Below are 13175 nucleotides of genomic sequence, written 5' to 3'. Positions count from 1 at the left end.
ATTTTAAAGATATTTTCTCTTTAAAAATATTCTAATTATTAAAAAAAATGTTTATTAAAATCTAAGTATAAACACCTAATCTTCGAGACGGCCGAGTAACATTTTATATTCATGTCATGAATATATTATACAAGAAAACAGATATTATATAAGGCATCACATAAAAACAAAATAAAACTAGGTCAAGTTGATTGATTTCACTTGGCCAGTTTAGTAAGAGGGCTAGAAAGGCATCTGAGTACTCACCCGTGTTGGAATTGAAGTCTGCGTACTCGACGTTATCTATGAACTCGTTGATGCTGACGGAGGAGTTCCTTCCAGAAGGTGTGGGATGGTTGTCGTTGAGATCAGGGAAATTGTCATTCAGGACTACCCCCGATAAGATGGCCGAGCCGTGAAGTGGGTGTGGGGAACCAGTCCTGTAATTACGTGATTTTGTGAGAGAGAGAGAGAGAGAGAGAGAGAGAGAGAGAGAGAGAGAGAGAGAGAGAGAGAGAGAGATTCTAAATACCGAAATGAAAAATGTATTGATCTACCACCATATCAGAGCGAATAGCTAGACTATATCTGCCAATATACCTCACCTAATTTTATTATTTATCCGCTTCACAACACATATCTCATTATTATTATTATTATTATTATTATCATTATTATTAATTGCTAAGCTACAACCCTAGTTGGAAAAGCAGGATGCTATAAGATCAGGGGCCCCAACAGGGAAAATAGCCCAGTGAGGAAAGGAAACATGGAAAAATAAAATATTTCAAGAGCAGTAACATTAAAATACATATTTCCTAAATAAACTATGAATACTTTAACAAAGCAAGAGGAAGAGAAATTAGATAGAATAGTGTGCCCGAGTGGACCCTCAAGCAAGGGAACTCTAACCTACGACAGTGGAAGACCATGGTACAGATGCTATGACACTACCCAAGACTAGAGAACAATGGTTTGATTTTGGAGTGTCCTACTCCTTGAAGAGCTGCTTACCATAGCTAGAGAGTTTCTTCTACCCTTACCAAGAGTAGAGTAGCACCTGAACCATTACAGTGCAGTAGTTAACCCCTTTGGTGAAGAAGAATTGTCTGATAATCACAGTGTTGTCAGTTGTATGAGGACAGAGGATAATATGTAAAGAATAGGCCAGACTATTCGGTGTATGTGTAGGCAAAGGGAAAGAACCGTAACCAGAGAGAAGGATTAAATGTAGTACTGTCTGGCCAGTCAAGGGACACTATAACTCTCTAGCAGTAGTATCTCAACGGGCGGCTGGTGCCCTGGCCAACCTAATACCTCCAAATCTTTTAAAGCTATGGAAACATCATAACACCATTAAAAGCAAGCTGAAAAATTAAAGATAAATGGTCAAAATCAACCTTTAAAATAATTGATAATGATAATGATAACTAAAGGTAAGCAATGTTATTTCAGCATGCCTTAGAAGCCACTAAAACACTTGTTACTTCATGAAAAGCATTTTACTTATGCAAACTACTGTGCGTGTATATATATATATATATATATATATATATATATATATATATATATATATATATATACACATATATATATATATATATATATATATATATATATATATATATATATATATATATATATATATATATATACACACACATACATACATATATATATATATATATATATATATATATATATATATATATATATATATATATATCTATATATATATATATATAATATATATATATATATATATATATATATATATATATATATATATATATATATATATATATATATATATATATATATTCAGGTGTTGCCTCTTCATCCCACATTCTACAAAATAATCTTAGTTTTTTAATGGTAGATTCGACTCCAAACACACTGAAGTCCTTTATGGGCACATCAATAGTATGCTCATTCTAAAGAGACTAGAGAGAAAGACTGATGAAAGCCGGGAGATGAACAAGCAGGATTTAGAGAAGGTAGTTGTACTGACCAAATTTTCATTTTATGACATGTGGCACCACAAATGTGTAGAATATAGAAATCCACTTTTGATGGCATTTGTGAACTACGAAAAAGCTTTTGATAGTGTATACAAGCCATTTTTGTGGAGATTCCTGCGTTACTTTGGAGCTTCTCTTAAATATGTAAATTTGACCAAGCCTCTTCATGAGCAGAAAAAGTGTAAAGTTAATGTTAGTGGAGTCCTTTCAAAAGAATTCCCAGTGAACAGTGGAGCACTCCACGGGAGAGTTTTGTCACCTATGTTGTTTATCCTCCTTATGGATTTTGTAATACATAGAACAGTTGGAGATGGTGGAGAAGGATTGGACTGGATTGGTAACAAGTAATTAGCTGACCTAGATTATGCTGATGACGCGGTCCTTATTAGCAGAACACCACAGAAATCCAAAGCTTGCTTACCAGAATGCATGAAATATCACATGAGGTTAGGCTCAAGATAAATAAAAGAAAGACAGAGATGCTGAGAACGGAATATACAATGGAAGATGAAATATTATTGGAAGAAGAGAGGATTGAGGTGGAATCATTTAAATATCTAGGAACTATGATCTCTAATACAGGATCTTTAGAATTTGAGTTTAATGAAAGATTGAAAAAAGTCAGATGAGACAATGAATAGGTTAAGTAAACTTTAGAAATCAAATCGCCTGAAGTTTAGAAGCTCACTATAGAGACGACTGGCGAAATCTAATCGAGATCCTTTGCGTCAATAGGTGTAGGAGGAGATGATGATGGTGATGATGTGTTTGTTACATTAATTTGCATAAAACTAAATGAACCACATATATCGTTCTTACCTATGAAACTGTGACTGGTTAATAATAGGGTCACTGCCCAATAAAGTAGAAGGTATATTATTTAACTGGGAATCGAAAATGAGCGATGGGAGTGGAGGAGGGGAGTCACAATTCCCCAGATTCCCTGTGAGTGGAGAATCTTTGCCTCCGTTGATGACCAGATTCACTCCCGATAGGACGTCGTTCACCTCAGTGTCGACGTCCTTGTCGGCGTCCACTAATTTCGAAAGAACCGTCCTCATGTTGGCAGCTTTGGCTTCCAATTCTCCGACCTGTGAGGAAAGAAGAATCTAAGATGAAAATGACGTTCCATCAGAAGCGAAAATATGAGAGAAAGAATTGAAAATGGGGCAAATAATGAGTTCTAATCCCATTATACAATACTATAATGAATACCTTGACACACTGATAACTTTCTTTATATATCTCTTTTCCTACACTAACTTACTTTCATGACAAATAAAAATCACGTGTAAGCAAATGATTAGAACGTGAAGCTGAAGATAAATTTCCAAAACCGACAAAAAATATAATGTTAATTATATCTTCAAAACCACAAAATATTTATTATAAATATTGTCATAGAAAACTTTTGCTATCACATGCAATACTAATTTTTCGAAATGCCTAATCTATGGAAAATGAAAGGATTATTACTCTTTATAAAACTCCATTAAATTTAACGTACTGCATGTATAATACAAATAAGAAAATAATAATAATTTCACAAAAGACGCCAAAATATTCCTATACAAAACGATATAACAGCTTAGAACAGAAGTATCCAATGCGAAGAGCAGTCAAAGAAAATTTTTTACTCATTAACAAAATGCCACATGAAAGACAGCAAATCTTAATTTTTGCGAAATTAGAAGTTTTACAAAGAAACAATACAAGGAAAATATCAAATGAACAAGGGCTAATCAGTGACATGAAATAACAGGCATAACATAAATTACAGGAAATAGCTTGGTATGAACTATCTACCATTAAATTAAGGGAAAAGGATTGAAGACGAGATAACAACCAACATAAATAACGATTATTATCATGAAAAGAAAATTCATATCAAATCATAAAATAGGGAAGATCTGAGCCAAGATAAAAAAAAAAAAAAAAAAAAAAAAAAAAAAAAAAAAAAAGAACTCGAGGTAAAGAGGGAAGCCATTTCTTCCTATCGGGGCGTTAAAATTGTTCTGCCATAATCAATGTCATCTTTTACTAAGTAAATCGAGATCTCATAACAAGTTTATAACTTTGGTTTTAGAATTAAACCAGCTTAATTTCACTCTTCACAAATAATAAATCGCACAAACATAATTACTTATAAAAGATATACAACAGTAATCTATATAATTTATTTCATCATCAAACGCTGATCAAAAAGTTACTGAAAAGATTAGAAAATAATTCCAGCAAAGATATCAAACCAAACAGCAAAACTGCCATTAATTTGTACCGCACGTGTTTAATAAACGCACATGGTTACGGTTCATTTTTCCCTTGCCTACACATACACCGAATAGTCTGGCCTATCCCTTACAAATTCTCCTCTGTCCTCATACATCTGACAACACTGACATTACCAAACATTTCCTCTCCATCCAACGGGTTAATTACTGCACTGTAATTGTTCTGTGGCTACTTTCCTCTTGGTAAGGGTAGAAGAGACTCTTTAGCTATGGTAAGCAGCTTTTCCAGGAGAAGAACACTCCAAAATCAAATCACTGTTCTCTAGTCTTGGGTAGTGTCATAGCCTCTGTACCCTGGTCTTCCAATGTCTTGGGTTAGAGTTCTCTTGCTTGAGGGTACACTCAGACACTCTATTCTGTCTTACTTCTCTTCCTCTTGTTTTGTTAGAGTTTTTATAGTTTATATAGGCAATATTTATTTTGGTGGTGTTCTTAAAATATTGTATTTTTCCTTGTTTCCTTTCCTCACTGGGGTACTTTTCCCTGTTGGAGCCCTTGGGCTTATAGCATCTTGCTTTTCCAACTAGGGTTGTAGCCTACCTAATAATAATAATAATAATAATAATAATAATAATAATAATAATAACAATAATAATAAACTGTAATGATATTGCTATTTTTTATCTCTCGCTCTCTCCCACACTGACAATAGAAAAAACCTGTTTAAACTTGCCATTGCATGCTTCATATTGAATATTTGTGCCACTGTTGCCCTCAACTGCTTGTATATATGCCATTTATCTTGTTGAATAAAGTCACATTCACCTCCCCTCTCTGCTATTACCTAATAGGTACCTTGCAATATCAATGACTCCCGCTGCACCCTACCTTTAATACAATTCCACTCATCGTCTATGGTCAGCAATAAGTTTCGGAATTATAATCTGCACTACATGAAAAAATATTTGCCTCAGGAATTTGTATAACCCCAATATGTAATGATTAAGTTGGGAATTCTATGCGTTGGTTTGGTGTCAAATAGAATAGAGAGACAGAGGGCGGAATTTCTTTATATCAATCAATGCCATAAACTTTCTACCCGGAACACTCTTCCAATTAATATTCTATCAAGGACACAAAGTAGGATTCCTATTATTAGATAAAGATGATAAAGAAAGCCTCTCGTTATAATCGGAAATTAACAAAGTGAAACAAACCTTCATTGTTAGAGTCAAAGGCCTTTGTTTTAATAACTTTCCAGGCTAAAAAAAAAAAAAAAAAAAAAAAAAAAAAAAAAAAAAAAAACAGGAGTCGTATTTGATTCGACTGATTTGATTGACGCACAACATGACGCAAAACAAGAAGTTTTAATGAAAAAGTTTTGCACATGCAAGCCGAGTGCTACATTTGAGCATTTAAAATAAGGTGAGAAAAATTATTATAAATCTCAAATACTTCTAATTATTTCATTTTACAATTAATACTTACACTAAATTTCACAAAAAATCAACGTAGAGAGAGAGAGAGAGAGAGAGAGAGAGAGAGAGAGAGAGAGAGAGAGAGAGAGAGAGAGAGAGAGATGGGCATTTCAGCGAAGATATTGTAGAGAGAGAGAGAGAGAGAGAGAGAGAGAGAGAGAGAGAGAGAGAGAGAGAGAGTTATCTCAATCAATCACGGGAGAGTTTATATTTCGGCTATAGGCACTTCACTCAATATTTTCATGATATGCACTGCTAACAACTCACCAACATTGCTTCATAAAAGAAATTGCATACAATCATCCTGGCATAGCAAAACCATATCATTAACGCTAAAGAATTCCCATTAACATCATCTCCTCCTACGCCTATTGACGCAAAGTGACCAGATTGGATTTCTCCAGCCGTCTCTATCTTGAGCTTTTAATTCAATACTTCTCAATTCATCATCTCCTACTTCACGTTGCATAGTCCTCACACATGTAGGCCTGGGTCTTTCAACTCTACTAGTGCCTTGAGAAGCCCTGTCAAACGTTTGGTGAACTAATTTATCCTGGGGAGTGCGGAGAGCTTTCCTAAACCATCTCCACCTAACCATCATCATCATCTCATTTACATATGGAGCTCGAGTAATCTCTTTTATTGTTTCATTTCTAATTCTGTCCTGCCATTTAACTCCCAATATCCTTCTGAGGGCTTTGTTCTCAAATCTACTAAATCTATTGGAGATTGTTTCATTGTCATACCATGACACCGATCTCACTAAGCTGACATATAGTCTGATTTTTATATGTAATTTCAGGCGATTTGATTTCCAAATTTTACTTAACCTAGCCATTATCTGATTAGATTTTTTCAATCTGTCTTTAAACTCCAATTCTAGACATCATAGTTCCTAAACACTTGAATGATTCTATCTTATTAATCCTTTCTCCTTCCAATGATATTTCATATATCATTGCATATTACATTCTCATCATCTGTCTTCCTTAAATTTATCTTGAGCCCAACCTAGTGTGATATTTCATGCATTCTGGTAAGCAAACATTATAAATATAATCCAATTGAATCCTTCTTCACACTCTCCAACTGTTCTACGCATTACAAAATCAATGAGGAGGACAACACAATCCCTTGGAGTACTCCCTGTTCACTGAAAATTCATTTAATAGGACTCCATTAGAATTAACTTTGCATTTGCTATACTCATGAACAGACTAATCAAATTTACATATTTAAGAGGAATTCCCTGATAATGCGGGACTCTCCACAAAATTGACCAGTGCATACTGTCCAGGGTTTTTTTCATGGTCCACAAATGCCATCAAATGTGGATTTCTATATTTTATACATTGCTGTATCACATGTCTCGAAATGAGAATGTTGTTAGTACAACTTCTCCCTTTTCTAAATCCTACTTGCTCATTTCTCAGCTTTTCATCAACATTTTACTCTAGTCTCTTAAGAATAAGCATACTATATATTTTCATGACAACTGACGTGTGATGTCTGCAATTACTGCAATCAGTCAGGTGTCCCTTTTTTATTGCCTTTTCACTAACACTCCTAACTCCCACTCATCAGGTTTTTCCTCTTCATGCCTCTAAAAAACAATCTTGTAAATATTCTGGCAGTCACTTCATTTTTGCATCAAAATCAACTAGGCAGTTATTCCATCGTATCCACTGCTCGGTTGAATTGACTAGAGTGTTACCGTCTGTTCAAGGAACTGTGGCAAAGTGCTATTAATGGAAGTTTCAGTCTCATGTGTTGGCAACTGTCTGTATACTGTATATAAACATATTTCTTATTTTGTGTATGTTAGTTAAAAAGTCAATTTATTAATATGGATTTAAGAGTAATAGTTTAAATAACATTTCCGTTTAAGAGACTAATTGGAAAGATGACAAATGTAGGGACATAGCAAATTAGCATGGATGTTTGTGACTTTTTCGTAAATATGAGAAATATTATCAAGCTAAGTATGATGATAGCAAGACAGTTTTAGCTTGAGAATTAGGAGATATACCTATGGGGTGATAATAAATGTAAGCCGAATATGAGTGTGAAAAGTGGAATAATTCAACAAGCAAAACGTATGAAAGGAAGTGTTAAGGTATAGGAGAAGAAATGCATTTGAAGAGGCACGAATGAATGTGGGTGAACCTTCATCTATGCGTGTACGCTGTTTGGAATATGGGATTTCGTGACACCTCGTATAGGCTCGGACATGAAAATTTTGGCTGTCCATAGCCATCCAAACTGTAGAAGTCCCAGATGCTTCCTATTCAGTTCGATACCGAGCCTGTTAATGGCATTGCGTGGTGGTACCAGCCCTTCCGAGTTGTCCGAAGTCCATTTCGGAAATATCAGACGTTTAATTTTTTGCTGCAGACTGGACTGCCTCGCACAGGCAGGTACGTAGTCAGTCTGAAATCGTGAGTAATCATACTAAATGTATGAGATCACTGTGTAATCAGTCAGAAATTGTACGCATTAATCCGAAATGTAAGAGATCACTCTGAACTCACCTGGAAAGACATAAGCTAAAAAAAATAAAAATATGTTCAGGAACGTGCTTAAAATTTTAGCAAACCCATGAATAATAAATGAAATTACCCAAATTCTGTTTTGTTTTATTTTTTATCGAGGCTCTTCCTTTTCTTCTTCATTGCCATCAGAGTCTAGGAAATAAGCTGCAATAAGAGCATAAGTGCGCTGCGAATGTAGCATAATCCGTATCCGTAGATCTCTGTCCATCACGCACTAGATCAGTTTTGATGTGTAGGGGGTCAAAGGCAATAGACCAAATGATGAATTGCTATATTCAGGAAGTTCTTTTATATGTTTTTGGCATCATACAAAGCTCTACTTAGCAGCCATGTGTCATCATCAGTGAGATTTTGCAATTGATCCACCGACATACTGTAGGTTTTTTTTTTATGAAATCTCTTTTAGGACGATGCCACACTCTAGCTAAAATGAAAAATGAGAAACATATTTACATCTCAGAAAATTTCCAACTTTTCAACACATGATTTCAAATTGTTGTTGAGCACGATATAAGTTATATGTCGCTATCTCTAGTGTGCATATAGACAGGGTTCAGGTAGTGTATGCGGAGCGATGTTGATTTCAATTGGACATATATCGACGTATGAGTAACGTATGGCCACGTGTGCATAGCGTATAAAGGTGCGTCCACACTAGTGAAAAAACATGTCGACAACACTGTGTACAACTTTGTAGGTAACAAGTTGTTAGACTGTTGACGAAACATTGTTGTCGAGATGTTGGTAGAGATTTATTGGTGATATGTTGGCAACCCTGTTGTGGACGAGTCGATGTGGTTGGAGAGAGAACAGGCGTCTATGTACCGTTGGCTGTTATGTACCACCAGCTTCTATGTACCATCCCTGGCTGCTATGTACCATGCATGGCTGCTATGTATCTGGATGCTATGTACCATGCATGGCTGCTATGTAGCTCAAAGCAAGTAGGAACAATGAACTTCAAAAGTGGACACCACCAACACACATCCTGGGGATCCTGGTGCTAAACTCAAAGCATGAACACGATCTTTCGTTAAAAAGTCAGCTTTGGAATGCCCATTTGCATCATCTGGGGAAATAGTAAAGAAAGCACTCTCAAGCTGTGAAAATTCAGATGTTCCCTTACCAAATATAAACACACTAGTCAGATGCACCAATCGCGCCAGAGAAGGACAACGTCCAAAACACCCCGAAGATACCAGTTTTGAATTAAACAGAGATAATGTTCCCCAGGACTTTCTTCAAGTTGATCTATTTGAAAATGGGCAACGGCATTTCATATTTGCAACGTCTATTATGTTGCAACATATGTCCAAGTCTAAAACTTGGTACGTACCCCTTTTGTTCAACTTTTAAGTGTCCACAGTTTTATAAAGAAGGATGAAATTTTGAAACAGGTTCCATTGTGCTTTGTCCTAATGTCAAGAAGAAAGAAAAAGGACTACGTAGCTGTCCTAAAAAAAATCACTGAGTTAACACCAACACCAGTTTGTGTGCCTTCCAGAGGCTTCCATTCATGGCTGCTGGTTTCACTGGGCCCAAGCAGTGTACCGAAGAGTTAAAACACTAGGTCTACAAAATGCCTATGTTAATCAACTCGCTGTAAGACAATTCATTCAGCAGTTAATGGCGCTGCTAAACTTACCTCCATCACATATAGAGCCAGCTTTTCGCTATATCACTAGCTAGCCACTTCCTGATCAACGATTAAAAGATCTCATTACTTACCATAATAAAATATGGATCAGTAATGAGATGCATCCTCCACAATCTTGGAGCTGTTACAAACGCCCTATTCGGACTAACAACGATGTAGAAGGGTGGCACCATGCGATTAACAGAGTAGCAAAAACCAATTAAATTAACATGTACTTCTTAATTAGTATTCTCCATGATGAAGCCAGTAGAATTCCCGTCATTGTAAAACTAGTTACACAAAAGAAAATGCACAGATACCAAAGGAAGCATGCTGTCAAAAAGCAAATTGCCCTTGATGACCTCTGGATGAAATATGAGAATAAATTCACATCAACATCAGACTTTCTAAACCGCTGTGCCGAACTGATGGATCATGATAAATAAGAATGTATCAAGAATGTAGCATGCTGAATTCTATTGCTTGACAACTTTTAATAATTGTATGCAATTTTAATATGTTTATTATTATTGTATGGTTTAGTGTTTATGGTTGTGTTGTTTGGATGAAATATGACAACAAACATTGTATTAGCAATGTGCAGCTTGCTGAATTTTATTGCTTCACAACTTTTAATAAATGTATACAATTTCAATATGTTTATGGTTTTGTTTTATCTCCTTGTGTGTTCTTATTTCCTTACTTGGTATCTGGTACATAGCAGCCTTGTTTGGTGCATACAAGCCAAAGTAGTGGTACTTAAGAGCCAGTACATAGCAGCCCAACAATGGTACATATAAGCCAAAGTGGTACGTAGGAGCCGGTACATAGCAGCCGACGGTACATAGCATCTAGCATTCGTTGGAGATACCCGGACAGACACATAACAAGTCTCTAGAGTGAGGTGTGGACGGCTTCAAGTTGACACGTGTTGCCAATATGTTGCCAGACATTGTAGCAGACAAAGTTTCATACATTGTTGTCGATATGTGTACCGATGTTGACTGTAAGGTTTCCAACTTTATTGTTGATACGTCGGTAGACACAATGTTGCCAGTGTGGACGCACCTTAAGAGAGACATGCTTGACGACAACCTAATGTAAGAGGAATGTTTCCACAGGATACGTATAAAAGTGGGGATTGCGTGAATGGTACTAGGGCCTACAGGTGTAGAAGAGCCCGTGCTTGCCCGTAAGGGCCGAGGAACCTGCAAAAAAAAAAAAAAAAAGAGAAGAAGAAGAAGAAGAAGAAGAAGAAGAAGAAGACTGTAGCAGAGCAATAACCATCTCTCAAAGCGTGTATTGAGATGATGAATATGAGGAAATCTGATGACTTTTTATACCCATAGCAATACGGTTGAAATACTCATGGTATCAGTTTTCCATACACTAAGAATAAGTTATACATACAAGGATGCTATTAACTTATTACACATACTTTCAATAAGTCTGTCTTTCGTTAAACACACCTTCGTAGTAAGTTCATGATACGCTATCCAGAAGTATGCCAGCATGTTAACTTATCATTGGCATGTATCAGAGTAAGCCAGGGTACGAGCCTTTTTCTGCATACACTGATGATACAGGCTAGTGTGTAACAGGGCCTTCAGCAAGAAAGAAGTATAGGGATGGAGGGATAAATGAACATAAAGATCTGATTAAGTTTTTAGCTACTGTGTCTGAAAATGGAAAATGTGCCTGGTTTTGCTCACTTGGAACGGAGGAAGGCAATGAGATATTTGATAACTAAAAGTTGGATAGATGTATAAAAAAAAAAGAAAAAAAAAATTCTGTATAAACTGATGCAGAGGATATCTATCTGGAACAGATGCATAATGAAGAATTAACTGCTCTATAAAACTGACAAAGTTTACAACAGGCCCACAGATCTGAGGTAACATGTCGTTTACAAAAAGATGTTTCAGTCTAGTTTGTACATATATCTGCATATATATATATATATATATATATATATATTATATATATATATATATATATATATATATATATATATATATATATATACGTATATATAAATATATATATATATATATATATATATATATATATATATATATATATATATATATATATATATATATATATATATATATATATATATTGTAAACGCAGGGAAATTTCACTTTTCCCTGCGCGACTTTAAATAACTGTTCCTGGCGCAGTCACAAGACAGCTATTTTCGTGGTAAATTCAAAATTTTGTAATTAAATTTCGGGTCACCTAATAGAAGCTTCTGCTTTGTCAAATCATAAGAAAATTACAAATGAGCAAGTTTCCTTCAGGGACAATAATTATGTGGGACGCTTTATATGTTTTCTTTCTCTTTGTGACAAACAAAAAAAAGAACCATCGGTTCGTTTTCCCGCCGCCCTGTCAAGTCAAGTGCGTGGGAGAGAATTTAGAGAAAGGTGGGTCTTTCAAACAAGAGTACTCATAGAGAGTGAACGTGCTTGGGAAAGTCCACATTGATGCCCTTAAGATGGAATTATAAGGTAAGCATCACAGTGTACTGAGATTTATCGACTAAAAAGGGTTGTCAGAGTTGCTGTTTAAATAACAATAGCTCAATAGAGCTGTTAATATGATGAAATATAGACACGTTTGACAATATTGTGAGGGGTTGTGTGCTTGTTATAACCCCCCCCCCCCCCCCCCCAGGAACTTGCCAGCGGTCCACGAGGGGACAGAGACCGACGGTCTTTACAGTGGGGAAGCAAACGGTTCGGTAAGTAAAGGATATTATCCAGAGGTCTTTACAATTCAATGAAGGAAACTAGAGGTCGTAAGGAGTTAGGCTAGATAAGACATGCCACAGATCGAATAACTATTTAGTGGAATTCTCTCATGACATTTGATGCCTATTAATGCTTAGTGCATATTTCTTAAAGATTCGATGTATAGCAGAACCTGACTAAATTGGAACCAAGGGATTCACCTGACTAGTGTTATCATACCAGAGGTCTTTATTGGAAATGTTCCTGAAATGTGTGTAATATAAAGGAAATAGAATACTAAAGGAATTACAATTACTGGAATTATAGCAATAGAGTTTTTATATTACATTGTTGATTTGAATGTAAATGATAATTTTCTTTAGATATGTTTTCTTTTTTCTGATTAATTGCAGAATTGTCACTATGAATACTTATGTATGTTAATTTTCCAGTGACCATCAACCAAGGAATAAATTATGAAAAGACCGATGTGTTTCGTTTCCAAACCCACTCCGGGACTGCGACACACACACACACACACAC

The 13175-nt window shown here is 35.6% G+C and overlaps 1 long non-coding RNA gene across 4 annotated transcripts in view; it reads right to left on the bottom strand.

Annotated features, from left to right (window-relative positions):
• Positions 1-247: 247 nt before the first annotated feature.
• The window catches only part of LOC137626344 (uncharacterized), a 674176-nt gene continuing 661248 nt past the window's right edge, over positions 248-13175 (bottom strand). For all 4 annotated transcript variants that reach the window (XR_011041019.1, XR_011041017.1, XR_011041016.1 and 1 more), the window contains exons 4-5: positions 2820-3091; positions 248-419 (exon numbers count right to left, since the gene is read on the bottom strand). This is a non-coding gene — a long non-coding RNA (uncharacterized lncRNA). The remainder of the gene's footprint in view (positions 420-2819; positions 3092-13175) is intronic.

Source organism: Palaemon carinicauda, chromosome 33 (assembly GCF_036898095.1).
Source record: "Palaemon carinicauda isolate YSFRI2023 chromosome 33, ASM3689809v2, whole genome shotgun sequence".
NCBI classification, from domain to species: Eukaryota; Metazoa; Arthropoda; class Malacostraca; order Decapoda; family Palaemonidae; genus Palaemon; species Palaemon carinicauda.
This window is presented reverse-complemented; position numbering and strand designations above follow the sequence as displayed.